Source organism: Lissotriton vulgaris, chromosome 2_1 (genome assembly GCF_964263255.1).
Source record: "Lissotriton vulgaris chromosome 2_1, aLisVul1.2, whole genome shotgun sequence".
Classification (NCBI taxonomy): Eukaryota; Metazoa; Chordata; class Amphibia; order Caudata; family Salamandridae; genus Lissotriton; species Lissotriton vulgaris.
The window spans coordinates 1315257495-1315273044 of record NC_141687.1 but is presented as its reverse complement, the minus strand read 5'-3'; the positions used below and the strand labels follow the sequence as shown (position 1 = coordinate 1315273044).

At 44.5% G+C, this 15550-nt stretch overlaps 1 protein-coding gene across 3 annotated transcripts in view; it reads right to left on the bottom strand.

Annotated features, from left to right (window-relative positions):
• SEC22A (SEC22 homolog A, vesicle trafficking protein) overlaps positions 1 to 15550 on the bottom strand; it is a 458264-nt gene that overhangs the window by 326436 nt on the left and 116278 nt on the right. The window lies entirely within an intron of this gene.

The window sequence follows — 15550 nt, the reverse complement described above, 5'->3', positions numbered from 1 at the left end:
TGAGCGTAACAGTTGCAAAGGCAAGTAGTGGTGCTATTTTAATTAATACAGGCAAAGCAGCTTTTATATTAAATATTCCAAATGATTATTTTAGGGGGGAAACGGATTTGCGGACAATGTGCTAATAATGATAGGAAACCGTACTAAAAAATGTTAATTTGCTAATGTGAGGAGTATTAGGAATATAAAAGGTTGCATTTTAGGGATGTATGGGGTGGCTTTACGGTTTTATGTCGATTTTATGTGTTTCCGACAGAGGATACATCATATCAAATACTAGCAATCTAAAAGCGTTTTAATGTTTAATAAATCCACAATTCTAATACATTGAAGATATAAATGCATACTTGTAATTTATATTTCTTCTGTGCCACAGTATGTGGGCAAGTATGCCTAAAGAGTGCTGAAATTTCTGCATTTTACTACATTTAGTAGGATGGCACACAACTCTATGGATTTAGGGAGTAGGTTTCTGTTTTTCAGCAGACCAGCACCGACTGATTCCAGTCTCTGATCTTACAGATTTTTTTGAGGCTTGAGCAGGCCTCCGCAATGCACTGACTTGACGTCCTTGCAGTGAAAGAAAAAAAAACATACTAACCATTGCAAGCAGACTAGGGATAAATGCTGAAGCTTTGCTGGAAAGTTAATCTAGAAATGTCTTTAGGAGGGAGAGAGGTCAACAGCAGTAAATGTTTCTGCAACAAGTGTGTAACATTTTATAGATCGTTGTTATAAAATGGATGCATATGATGGATTGCCATTTCGCAGTACTGATGATAAGGTCTTGGAAAATATTTGGCTCCTTAATTCGATGAAGCAGTGACCAAATTTGTAGAAGGCCAGGCTCTGAAGGAAGAAGTTTCAGATTTAGGGGTCTTTACCTTGGTTCATACTGCACATACGGAAAGCCTGTCCCTTCAGGGTGAAATTTCTTGAATGTCTAATAATTTTTCATGTCCCACATTAGGCAAAGAGCTAAGCATCTGCATCATTTTACCGCAAATGCAGTGAGGCTTTTTAACAGTGGACAAATTGTATGCGCTTCATAAAGGTCTCAGTATGCTCACCAGACATGTTCAGAGTTTGCTATTGAAGCTTAACCCGTTTAGTAAGTAAGTAAGTAAGTAAAGTTTATTATGCATAGTAAATTAAAACCAGTGCAAACATGTTACAAAAGATCATAAAATATCATACTATAAAACCGTTAAAAGGAGAACATGCAATAAAAAGTACAGTATGGCTGACTATACGCCTTTTTTCGAAGACAGCATAGCGAGGTCCTCTTACATCCTACTAACAGTCTGCTTATTAGCCTGTGGTTATATTGTTCGACCCTGGTTTTGGCAGTTTTAAGGTTCTTTGCTCGACCATCTCAAGAAATTTGACATATCTACAATTCAGTTTGGTGTTTTCAGGGTTCAGGCATGCCAGCACCGCCTGCCTTCTGGTACTGATCCCTTGTTGCTTGAGCTGATCCTTAAGAAGCTGTTGGCGGGCTTGTTGGAATTCTTCACAAAGACAGGTGACGTGAAGAATGTCCCCCTTCTTTGCATTGCAGAGCGGGCAAGCCTTGTTGCCCTCTGTTCTGAGCCATGGTGGTAGATGCTCAGTACTTGGCAGGATGCCTTGTCTGTGTTTCAAGAACCTCATTTTGTGGCTTTTGGATAACCCTGACTAAAGTTGGTTTGTGGTGTCAAGGATTTGTTTGAGTTGAGGGTCATCCATGCATGGGATCTTTTGGAGAAAGCCGCCTTGTCCTGTAGTAAGGAGAGCGATTTGACGTTTTTCCAAACTAGTTTTTTGGAGGAGGTATGCCCAAGTTGTGTATCTCAGAGCTCCGTAAGTTTAATCGTTCCCAGTGCTGCCTGCATAATAAGTTCTTGCTTGCAATGCCTCCCTTCCTTGTATGTCCTGCCAAAGCAAGGAGTTTAAAGGGTCTGGAGCTGCGGTTCTGAATTTATGGCAGCAGATGATATATGCTCCTTGTCTGGCTAGTTCCTGTTTTTGAAAGCCGAACTCCAGTCTTATTTGGGCTGGCTAAGTATAGTGCGGGAGTGAGAACATTGATCTGCAAGCTTTGACCTGTGTTTCTTCCAGGTGTTATGAGTCTCTACCCCGCAAGGCCTCGCTGCCATATGTAACTGAGGGGAGTAACTTCGCCTGTATGATTTTTAAGTAGGGGATCAAAGTCGGTCCCATCAATTGGGTTGCTAGATTTTTCAGCGTCACAGCAATCAATGCTCCTCTCCTTTTTGATTCCAGCTTCTGCTGCTTGAATGAACCTTCACTATCAAAAATCACTCCCAAGTATTTATATTCGCGGGTTGGGTCAATTTTTACGCCGCCAAGAGCCCAAGTTCTCTGTCGTTTTTTGTGGATGTTGATTGACATAGTGCAAGTCTTGCTCAGGTTTATTTTTAAGGTGTTTTCTGTTGCATAATTGTGCATAGCCATCAGAAGCTGCTGGAGACCGATGTAAGTATGGCTGAGCAGTACAACGTCATCTGCATACAGGAGATTGCTCAGAGTTTTCCCTCCCATCCTCGGGGAGTGAGAGTTGCAGGTGTCAACATAGATCTGTCGCCAACCACCTTAAATGCATCCTTCTCAACACCCGATCGGTCCACAGCCACGCCATCAACCTTTGGAATCTACTAGACACCATCTCTCCAGACGTCGCCTTCCTAACAGAAACTTGGATGAACTCCTCTTCAGCCCCAGACATCACCATAGCCATCCCGGAAGGCTACAAGATCATCCGAAAAGACCGCACCAACCAAACAGGAGGAGGCATCGCCATCGTCCATAAGAACTCCATCCGCATCTCAACCAGCTCGGACGTCAACCTCTCTAGCGCCGAACACCTTCACTTCCAGATCCACACCGACCCCAAGACCACACTCAGAGGCACCCTCCTCTACAGACCACCGGGACCCCGTGCACAATTCACGGAAGACATCACTGATTTTATCACCCAACACGCCCTCTCCTCCGAGGACTACATGCTCTTGGGAGACCTAAATTTTCACCTTGAAAAGAGCAACGACAACAACACCACCACCCTTCTGGACAATCTCGCCAACCTCGGACTCAAACAACTTGTTAATACCCCCACACACCACGCAGGTCACACTCTCGAACCTATCTTCACCTCCAGCAAACATATTTCCTTCAGTCACACCACAGCTCTCCAATGGACGGACCACAGCTGCGTTCACTTCATTTACAATAAGACCACAACCCACAACCATCCTCAACCTACCCTGCGAAGAAACTGGAACAAAATCACCTTCAACCAGATCTCATCGCTTCTTCAAAACCCCCCTGCCCACTCATCGAACCCCAACCAAGCAGCCATTAACCTCACTCAATGGCTAACCAACACCGCCGACAACCTAGCACCTTTGAAAAAACGTCAAATCAAACCAGGCAGCAAAAACGCCCCCTGGTTCAACGAGGATCTTAAGAAATCCAAGAAACTCTGTCGCTCCCTTGAGAAGGCCTGGAAAAAAGACCCAAACACCAACACCAGGGACGCCTTCAAAAACGCCACCCGCATACACCACCAATTGATCCGGACTGCCAAGAAAACCGCATTCAAAGACCGACTAGACAAAAACGCCCACAACAGCAAGGAATTATTCAACATCGTCAAAGAGTTTACCAACCCCACTGCCAACTCCAACGACATCTCCCCCTCTCAAACCCTTTGTGACTCCCTAGCTTCGTTATTCCACGACAAAATCGCAGACATCCACAACAGCTTCGACAACCAACTCGAAGACCAACCCACCCAACCCTCCGCCGTACCTCCACCCCCCTTGAAAATCCTTAATGACTGGAACCCAATCTCCACTGAGGACACCATCCGCCTGATGAACTCCATCCACTCAGGATCCCCCAAAGACCCATGCCCTCACCACATCTTCAACAAAGCAGACTCCATCATAGCACCACACCTCCGAGACGTCATCAACTGCTCCCTCAACTCCGGCACTGTAATGGCAGAGTTTTTGGCTTTATTTAGCAGTGATATAGATCATTAGTCTTGCTCGCATCTAGTATAGGTATTCTTAGCCTGTGTTGGCCCTTTTAAGCCCTTTTTCCAGACCTAGAAGAGGATAGCTGCTTAATATGCCTTTATTCTTGACTTTAACCTGTCTATTGCCTATTGGCTTTGACATATTAGACACATTGGTATGGTTTATGTAGGTATTCTGACAGAGCTAAGGAGCATTTCACCCCTTTCAGGCCTACAGGCCTAGAGCTAGAGGGACTCCATCTTGATGAAGCTGAGAGGCTTTTCAGGGCAAAGGCAAAGTTTATAGTTATAACTGTTGTTCGCCCTAAGCGGACCGGAGAGAACCGGCCAGAGCTGAATCTAATCAGGAATTGTTCCCGGGCTCAGGTCTCTAGACGAAACAAGCAGACTGGTCACTGTGGGAGCGTCTAGCGCAAGGAGCCTGGTGCATGGGATTGGTGGGAGGAAGCTGCTGGCTGGAACTTTCCATGAGGAAACAGCATTCTATATCAGTGAAGTGCAGAGGCGGAGTCAGTGAGTCAAGCAGAGAGTCGAGCAGTGGAGTGGAGTTGGCAGAGAGAGAGAGGGTTCAAGCTGGAGAAGAGCTGAGTTGAATAGTGAGCTGGAACTGAAGGAAGCAGTCAGAAGCAGTTGCTTATCAGGAGGAGGTGTGAATAGCTGGAGTCTGAAGTAATGCCTTTTAGAAGAGACGGAGGAGAGATCGTGGACTAACCTATGGGAGCAGATGGAGTTAATTGGACATTGGCGCAGAGACAGAGTGAATAAGCTAGTGGAATGAACGGTGATCAGAGCGGCAGGAACCATTAAGACTGAATCTGGAAGGTGGAGACAGTTCGCGTGGGGGAGAGGAGTCCAGAGACAGAGTGATCAGCGCAGAGGTGTACCCAAGAGTGCAGGAGAGAGAGAGGGAGTCTGAGATGAGCCAAGGCACAGACGAGAGAGGAACCCAGATGACAGCTAGAACAAGACTACACACTAATAAGGTGAAGGCGTTCCTGTTATATTAATTTACTTTACACTTGCATCTTAATCTTATCTTTATTCCCTAGGCTTTTGCATTGCTAATCTTTTCTCTTTCAGCGGTGTGTTCTACCTATAGTCTTTTTCAGTTACATGTGTTAATTATAATACAGATCTGTGTATGTATCTATATTGTTGTGATTAAAGAGACCCCCAGTTTATTAATGAACTGCCATGCGCTTCATATTTTTGGTCAATATAGGTAAATGTATCTCCTAGGTGTTTAGTGTTTGCATGAATGGATGAGTAATCCCAATCAGGTAAGTGGTGATCACATAAATAAGGAGTGAGTGGACCTATGATGCCAAGAATAGGGGATGCATGATATTAATTGGCTAACTCCTAATATTGTAGTAGCAGACCCTTAGTGAAGAGACTTCCCAATATATATATATATATAAAGGTGTTCATAGGAATGTGGTCGTCGTTGATATGCGGCGTTAGTGAGAACACTGGGTGGGAGACCAGTGTGGATACCCACTGGATTGTGGCTTGAATAAGTGAGAGCACTAGGAGGTCGAACTAGTGTGTAGTTTTGCAGGATTGCAAACACTTTGGAAAAGGGAGCATTGGGTTCTGCAGGCCCATGTGTAGTCGCACCGGATTGTGCGCAATATCTGCCCTAGGGTAGACCGGTCTGGGTCTGAGTGGCCGCGAGACCAACTGATGTGAATATAAGTGTGGTGTAGGGTATGGATATCCCTAGTAATCAGTGAGTATTCTTAGTATCCCTATAGATTTAGTGGTGTTTTTAATAATATGAGCTTGTATATTGCGAGTTCCCCATCCTCAGGTAGGTACCAGGTGCCTGGATAGTTGGTCCTGAGGAGGGATGTGATTACGTTCTGGCTGGGTTGGAGGGGCCCCTGGGGGCTGATCCCATCTACTCAGAAAATCCAGCCATTACATCTGGCGTCACGAACAGGATAGGTAAACAGTTCGTGAGGCCAGATGTAATGGCTGGATTTTCTGAGTAGATGGGATCAGCCCCCAGGGGCCCCTCCAACCCAGCCAGAACGTAATCACATCCCTCCTCAGGACCAACTATCCAGGCACCTGGTACCTACCTGAGGATGGGGAACTCGCAATATACAAGCTCATATTATTAAAAACACCACTAAATCTATAGGGATACTAAGAATACTCACTGATTACTAGGGATATCCATACCCTACACCACACTTATATTCACATCAGTTGGTCTCGCGGCCACTCAGACCCAGACCGGTCTACCCTAGGGCAGATATTGTGCACAATCCGGTGCGACTACACATGGGCCTGCAGAACCCAATGCTCCCTTTTCCAAAGTGTTTGCAATCCTGCAAAACTACACACTAGTTCGACCTCCTAGTGCTCTCACTTATTCAAGCCACAATCCAGTGGGTATCCACACTGGTCTCCCACCCAGTGTTCTCACTAACGCCGCATATCAACGACGACCACATTCCTATGAACACCTTTATATATATATATAAAGGTGTTCATAGGAATGTGGTCGTCGTTGATATGCGGCGTTAGTGAGAACACTGGGTGGGAGACCAGTGTGGATACCCACAAGATTGTGGCTTGAATAAGTGAGAGCGCTAGGAGGTTGAACTAGCGTGGAGATCGACAGGATTGTTGATCGTTTGGAAAAGGGAGCATTGGGTTCTGCAGGCCCATGTGTAGTCGCACCGGATTGTGCGCAATATCTGCCCTAGGGTAGATCGGTCTGGGTCTGAGTGGCCGCGAGACCAACTGATGTGAATAAGTGTGGTGTAGGGTATGGATATCCCTAGTAATCAGTGAGTATTCTTAGTATCCCTATAGATTTAGTGGTGTTTTTAATAATATGAGCTTGTATATTGCGAGTTCCCCATCCTCAGGTAGGTACCAGGTGCCTGGATAGGTGGTCCTGAGGAGGGAAGGTGAGTACGTTCTGGCTGGGTTGGAGGGGCCCCTAGGGGCTGATCCCACCTACTCAGAAAATCCAGCCATTACATCTGGCGTAGTCGTCATCTTACGAAACCTGTGTGTCCTGGCCATGTGCTTAGATTGTTTCCCATGTGTTGTGAGTGAGTGCCATGAACGTCATAACATTTGGCGTAGTAGAACAGTTTACAAAACCTGTGTGTCCTGGCCATGTGCTTAGAGAGTTTCCCATGTGTTCTGAGGGAGTGCCCTGAATGCTGGTTCCATCTGGCGTAATGTTGCAGTTTATGTAGCATGTGTGGCCTATGGGCTTGAACAGTTGCAGCGTGAGGAGATTGCATTACATCATGGCATTTGGCTTATTCAGGGTGGAAGGAATGGTTTTCATCTTGGTGTTTAAACTGTCGGAGTTGAAGGATGGCATTACATGAGGAAGCCAGTTACATCTTTGTGATGGTCCAATTGTATAAATGTGTGTAAAAAATGCTTTTAAATTGCCCATTAAATTGCTTGCTGCATCTGCTTATGCTGTGCAATGTGAAATGTGTTCATTGTAATATGATCTGTGGAGTTCTTTGAATATAGCTCCTTGTAAATATGACTTGTGAATAGCGCCATATTATTGTGGCTTATGAGGTGCATGTTCTCATGTTGATCTGCTGTGTTGCTTGTGAATGGTGCTTTGGATATATTGCTTGTGAAAAGCGTGTCATTTTTTGAGTTTGTTTACTGTCTTGTAAATATGGCTTGTGAATAGCGCCATTTTAATGTGGCTTGTGAGGTGCATGTTCTTATGTTGATTTGCTGTGTTCCTTGTGCATTGCGCCTTGGATTTATTGTTTGTGAAAAGCTTGTCTTGTAAATATGGCTTGTGAATAGCGCCATGTGGTCATGGCTTGGATGGAGCATGTTATCATTACGTTAGGCAGGAGAGAGCTGGATCTCTCTCTCGGGTGCTTGGGGATAACGTTTTGAAAATATGTGTACGTGTCATCTGTAAACGTGAAGAAATGTGCTCATGACTTTCCCATGTATCCATGGACATTGGGGAATGATTGTGCTTGAGCTGCCAAAGGGTTAATATTTTGAGTTGAGATGGCAGTCTTTATTTTTTACATGCTGTCAACATGCATGGTTATCTGACCTGACTATAAAAGTCAGTGGATTATTTTAAGGATTATTTGATGGTTTGATTTTGACTTTTTTTGGTTCCTTGGTCTGCCTATGTGCTTTGTCAACCTCTTGACGGGAAGGTAACATCTTGTGCTTTGCAAAGGGTTTTGTTCATTTCACATTCTTTTTGAAATGCGTCTACGAATTTGTGTGGGTTTGCCTTGGAACTGATGTGGTTATAAATCAACCAGTCGGATTACGGAGAAAGCTGTGTTCTTTTAAAATGAGTGAAATGTTAAAAAGATGGCCCGTTAGAATGCATGCTACGGGCTGTTTTCATTAATTATTTCTTTGAGGGGTTTCCATCTAGATAGGAATGTGCTGGTTGCAATGATTACAGGTTGAGAATAATCAATCTTGCCCGACAGTGCATGGTAACATGTGCTTTTAATTAGTGGAAGGCAACCATGTGCCTTTGAAAAAAAATGTTAAAATGTAACATTATTATTTTCCCAAATGTAAATTAAAATGTATTCTTTTATAAATGTGTCAGCAAAACTTTTTTTACTAAGTTCACCAACTCAGTTAGAAAATAATACGTTGTTTCTTAGTGTATGAATGTGGCCCTTTTATTAGGCTGGCTTGAATGGCTTGCATGTTAAATTACACTGTAATGTAAAATTATATAATGCCCCTGGTTAAATTAAATACAATGTTGAAATGTATCTGCATTTTATGTTGTTTTACAAATTATTTCTCATTCAGCAGCTGACAATGGACCATGTTAATTCGTTTTTTTCCCAAATGCAGTATGTATGCAAAAGTTAGTTGCCCCTTTCTAAATAAGTGCCCATATTTTAAATGTCTTGCCTTTAGCTGAATTAGTTGGACAAAAGTCTTTTTGGAAACTGGAGCTTTTAATTTTAAAATGCTAGCTTTCGTTGGCTGGCACAATTAGGCCTGGGAACAGGCAAGGAATTTGTTTGTCGACCTTGGCAGACCAGCTGGTTTGTGCAGACGAGTTTTTTTTTTCCTTCATTCTGCAGATTCCGATCACGTCCCTGTTTGTTATGATTGGCTACAATCCAATTTTCTTCCGCGGATGGCTTGTTTATTTAAGGGTGGGGCTCATTCGCTCTTCTTGGCTGTTGACGCAGGCGGCTTCATTGCCTGCTGATAGGGACTCTTGCAGACTCTTGCCCTTGGAGTTAGCTAGTTACAGTGGGCCTGGGCGGGCTTCTCTGATCTGGGAAATGGGAGGCTTGCAGTGCCCTGCTGATGCTGTGAGCTCATCGTTTGGCGATAATCCAAATTACTTCATACTGTAGCCTGGCTCCTGCTCTGAAGGGAGGGGCTGTCCCATGAAGGATTAGTGTATGAAATAGGCCCTTCTGGCTGTGTATGTAAACAATTAGATTTTGCCCAAACTAATAATAATAAATATATGATTTTAATTATGTCTTGACTTTAGAAAACTGTTTTTAATTAATCAAGTTTTTTTTCCCAACACTGAAAGGCACCCGGGGTGCTTTTTAAATGGAAAATTTTATTTTGCAAGAATAATGATACTTGTTCTCTTGTTCCTAGGATTGCTGAAGTTGTGGTTGTGCGTGGGTCCCTCCCCCTTCCACTTCTTTTCTTGTTTTAGCTTTTTACTTTCATGTTTTTATTTTAGTTTATTGTTTTTGGATGATGGAACCAGACCAGACCAGACCAGACCGGAAGGGTGATGGATGGCCGCATTGGAGGAAGTGTCCGGATGCCGAGGATGCAGGGTGGTGGCCTACACTGAAGAATTTGGACTGAGTTATATAATTCCTTGGCCTGCATTTTTTTGTTGACATCACTACGAGCAGGCCCCACTTTTAAAAAAAAAAAAAACACAAACATGTTTTATTTGTGACAGAATTATAAAAGGATTTGATGAATAATCCCTTGGACAAGCAGGCCCCACTTTTAAAAGCAAAAAACATGTCACCTATTATAGTTTTTCTGTTTTCTTCAAAACAGTTTTTGCCAATGAAGGACTTTTTTTGAATGGTGGTGCACACATGTGTTCCACCGTGTGATTTAAAATGGTTGTTTTGTTCTTCTAAGCTTGATGTTACACCAGCTATCTTGTAGAAATGGGGTTGTTTTTTACTGTTCTTACATTTTCACCTTGATTGATCAAAGGGTGGTTACCTTACACTTTGGATTGTTCTGGGAGGTGTGTCTTTTAGTATGATTATGTATTGATGTTTGCCCAAACCTTGACACAGTTTGTCATGTTTACTTCTCAGATTTCACTTTAAATTGACAAATGTCAGTAGGTAGGCCTCATTTAGGCCCATTGTTATTTTCATCCCACAAACAAGCCTCTACACCAATAGTTTCATGAGTCATCGTTAGCTTAAGTTAACTATAGTAGGTAGGCCTCATTTAGGCCCATTGTTATTTTCATCCCATAAACATGCCCCTACACCAATAGATTTCATAAGTCATCATTAGCTTAAGTTGCCTATAGTAGGTAGGGCTCATTTAGGCCCTTTCTTGTTTTCTCATTAGGAGTTGAAACACATTTAGTTCTTAAGTTGACAATAGTAGGTAGGCCTCATTTAGGCTTAAGTTGTCCGAAGTAGGCCCCATTTAGGCCCCTTGCTGTTTTCATTCAACACATAAGTCCCTACATCACTAGATTTCACCAGTTATCATTAGAAGTTGAGGTACATTTAGTTTGAAGATGCTTTGGTTAGTTTCTGTTGTTATCAGATCCAATCTCAGATATGTTTCGGCATTCAAGTCAAGGGTGCTTTGATTTGTTTTCAGTTGGTTGTTAGGTTTCTATTCCCTACAATTGAGTTTCAGGTGGATTTTCCTTAAGTTGTCATTGTCTTTAGGGAGTTTTTTAGGTTTTGATTTGTTGATAGATTGTGTTGATGTTTGTTTATCTGGATGTTATTGTTTATAAGATGTTCGCAAGATAAGGATCTAAGGGTGGATGGCAGAGTTTTGGGCTCTATTTAGCAGTGATATAGATCTTAATCTTGCTCACATCTAGGATAGGTATTCTTAGCCTATGTTGGATAGATTATGTTGATGTTTGTTTAGATGGTTGTTGTTGTTTACTGATGCTCGCAAGATAAGGATCTAAGGGTGGAATGTAATGGCAGAGTTTTTGGCTTTATTTAGCAGTGATATAGATCATTAGTCTTGCTCGCATCTAGTATAGGTATTCTTAGCCTGTGTTGGCCCTTTAAAGCCCTTTTTCCAGACCTAGAAGAGGATAGCTGCTTAATATGCCTTTATTCTTGACTTTAACCTGTCTATTGCCTATTGGCTTTGACATATTAGACACATTGGTATGGTTTATGTAGGTATTCTGACAGAGCTAAGGAGCATTTCACCCCTTTCAGGCCTACAGGCCTAGAGCTAGAGGGACTCCATCTTGATGAAGCTGAGAGGCTTTTCAGGGCAAAGGCAAAGTTTATAGTTATAACTGTTGTTCGCCCTAAGCGGACCGGAGAGAACCGGCCAGAGCTGAATCTAATCAGGAATTGTTCCCGGGCTCAGGTCTCTAGACGAAACAAGCAGACTGGTCACTGTGGGAGCGTCTAGCGCAAGGAGCCTGGTGCATGGGATTGGTGGGAGGAAGCTGCTGGCTGGAACTTTCCATGAGGAAACAGCATTCAATATCAGTGAAGTGCAGAGGCGGAGTCAGTCAGTCAAGCAGAGAGGGAGTGGAGCAGAGGGAGTCAAGCAGAGAGTCGAGCAGTGGAGTGGAGTTGGCAGAGAGAGAGAGAGGGTTCAAGCTGGAGAAGAGCTGAGTTGAATAGTGAGCTGGAACTGAAGGAAGCAGTCAGAAGCAGTTGCTTATCAGGAGGAGGTGTGAATAGCTGGAGTCTGAAGTAATGCCTTTTAGAAGAGACGGAGGAGAGATCGTGGACTAACCTATGGGAGCAGATGGAGTTAATTGGACATTGGCGCAGAGACAGAGTGAATAAGCTAGTGGAATGAACGGTGATCAGAGCGGCAGGAACCATTAAGACTGAATCTGGAAGGTGGAGACAGTTCGCGTGGGGGAGAGGAGTCCAGAGACAGAGTGATCAGCGCAGAGGTGTACCCAAGAGTGCAGGAGAGAGAGAGGGAGTCTGAGATGAGCCAAGGCACAGACGAGAGAGGAACCCAGATGACAGCTAGAACAAGACTACACACTAATAAGGTGAAGGCGTTCCTGTTATATTAATTTACTTTACACTTGCATCTTAATCTTATCTTTATTCCCTAGGCTTTTGCATTGCTAATCTTTTCTCTTTCAGCGGTGTGTTCTACCTATAGTCTTTGTCAGTTACATGTGTTAATTATAATACAGATCTGTGTATGTATCTATATTGTTGTGATTAAAGAGACCCCCAGTTTATTAATGAACTGCCATGCGCTTCATATTTTTGGTCAATATAGGTAAATGTATCTCCTAGGTGTTTAGTGTTTGCATGAATGGATGAGTAATCCCAATCAGGTAAGTGGTGATCACATAAATAGGGAGTGAGTGGACCTATGATGCCAAGAATAGGGGATGCATGATATTAATTGGCTAACTCCTAATATTGTAGTAGCAGACCCTTAGTGAAGAGACTTCCCAATATATATATATATAAAGGTGTTCATAGGAATGTGGTCGTCGTTGATATGCGGCGTTAGTGAGAACACTGGGTGGGAGACCAGTGTGGATACCCACTGGATTGTGGCTTGAATAAGTGAGAGCACTAGGAGGTCGAACTAGTGTGTAGTTTTGCAGGATTGCAAACACTTTGGAAAAGGGAGCATTGGGTTCTGCAGGCCCATGTGTAGTCGCACCGGATTGTGCGCAATATCTGCCCTAGGGTAGACCGGTCTGGGTCTGAGTGGCCGCGAGACCAACTGATGTGAATATAAGTGTGGTGTAGGGTATGGATATCCCTAGTAATCAGTGAGTATTCTTAGTATCCCTATAGATTTAGTGGTGTTTTTAATATTATGAGCTTGTATATTGCGAGTTCCCCATCCTCAGGTAGGTACCAGGTGCCTGGATAGTTGGTCCTGAGGAGGGATGTGATTACGTTCTGGCTGGGTTGGAGGGGCCCCTGGGGGCTGATCCCATCTACTCAGAAAATCCAGCCATTACAGGCACCTTCCCAGAAAGCTGGAAACACGCCGAACTCAGCGCCCTTCTGAAAAAACCCACAGCTGACCCCACCGAGCTCAAAAACTACCGCCCCATCTCGCTCCTTCCTTTCCCGGCCAAGGTCATCGAGAAGGCTGTCAACAACCAGCTCACCGCCTTCCTCGAAGCCAACAAATCCCTCGACTCCTCACAGTCCGGCTTCCGAGCCAAACACAGTACTGAGACCGCACTCATCGCAGCAACAGACGACATCCGAACTCTACTGGACAATGGAGACACAGTCGCCCTCATCGTCCTCGACCTCTCCGCAGCCTTTGACACAGTCTGTCATAACACCCTGTTACAACGACTCAGAAACATCGGAATCCAAGGAAAAGCACTGGAATGGATCACCTCATTCCTTGCCGGAAGAACTCAGAGAGTACGCCACCCACCATTCAAGTCAGAGTCCACTGAAGTCATCTGCGGCGTGCCACAAGGATCCTCACTCAGCCCCACCCTCTTCAACATATACATGAGCCCCCTCGCGACCATCGCACGCCAACACAACCTCAACATCATCTCCTACGCTGATGACACTCAACTGATCCTCTCACTCACCAAAGACCCAAACATCGCCAAAACCAACCTACATGAAGGAATGAAAGAGGTAGCCGAATGGATGAAGCATAGCCGTCTGAAACTGAACTCAGACAAAACAGAAGTCCGCATCTCAGGCACCTCCCCCTCCGCCTGGGACGACTCTTGGTGGCCAGAAGCCCTTGGAACAGCACCCATCCCGACGGATCACGCACGGAACCTGGGCGTCATCCTGGATTCCTCACTCTCGATGACCAGACAAGTCAACGCCGTCTCTTCATCTTGCTTCAACATTCTTCGCATGCTCAAAAAAACATTTCGCTGGATCCCCACCGAAACTAGAAAAACGGTCACCCACGCACTGGTTACAAGCCGCCTGGACTACGGAAACACCCTCTACGCAGGTACCACCGCAAAACTTCAGAAAAAACTCCAACGCATACAGAACAACGCATCAGCCAGACTCATATTAGACATCCCGCATAAAGAACACATTTCTGGTCACCTGAAAGACCTCCACTGGCTCCCCATCAATAAGAGGATAACTTTCCGCCTCCTCACCCACGCACACAAAGCTCTTTACGAACTTGGACCTGAATGCCTCAATACACGTCTTTCCTTCTACACCCCCCCCCGCCAGCTGCGCTCTTCCAACCAAGCCCTCGCTGCTATTCCCCGCGTCAACAAAACCACCATGGGAGGAAGATCATTCTCCTACCTAGCGGCCAAAACCTGGAACTCACTTCCCATGCACCTTCGCCTCACTCAAAACCACCTAGCATTCAGAAAGCAACTTAAAACCTGGATATTCGAGAAGTAACTCCCCACCCCTCTTCAAGCGCCTTGAGACCCTCTGGGTATGTAGCGCGCTATATAAATTTATTGACTTGACTTGACTTGACTTGGTAGATCGGCCATAAAATGGTTGAACAAGATTGGAGCGAGCACGCATCCCTGTTTGAGTCCTTTGGTGGTCCGAACTTTTGAAGACAGGTGGGTGCCGCTTCCTAGTTTCACCTGCACCCAGGTATCAGTGTGAAGAAGCTGGAGCATGTTTAGGGTCGGCTGTGGTATGCCCCAATGTGCCAGTTTTTCCCCACAGTCTGCCTCTTTTGATGTTATCAAAAGCAGCGCTAAAATCAATGTAACACAGATGTAGCAGGAGTTTTTTGGATTTTGCTGCATCGATGATTAATGAAATGGCAAGTATGTTGGTTGCTGTGCCGTTTTTTTTCCGAAAGCTGGTCTGATTTAGAGGAATGATCAGGTTTGACTCGGCCCAGAGTGTGATCTCCTCTAGGATGGTGCCTGCAAAGTATTTCGCCTCGTTATCGAGGAGGGCTACTAAGCTGTAGTTATTTGGGTCCATCTTATCTCCTTTTTTGAAAATAGGGACGATCGTCGACCCCCTCCAGGATTCCGGAATTCTATTTAGGAGCCTAACTTCCGCGAATAAGATTTGCATGATATCCGCCCACTCAGTATTTTTTGCTTTGTAGAGTGCTGGAGGGATGCCGTTTGGTCCTGGAGCACCTTCTTTCCTACCTTTCCTTATCTGCTTAGTGATTAGGACTATCTGTTGTGTTTTAGAGGTGTCTTGGCTGTTGGTGAGTGAGTCATGATCAGCCTGGCCCAGTGCTGCAGTCGTATCTGTTGCTTGGGCAGATTTTGTGCTCTTGTTTAAACTGTTTTGTGCTCCTGCGTGCTCTGGTTGTTTGTTAAAGTGACTGGACAGATAG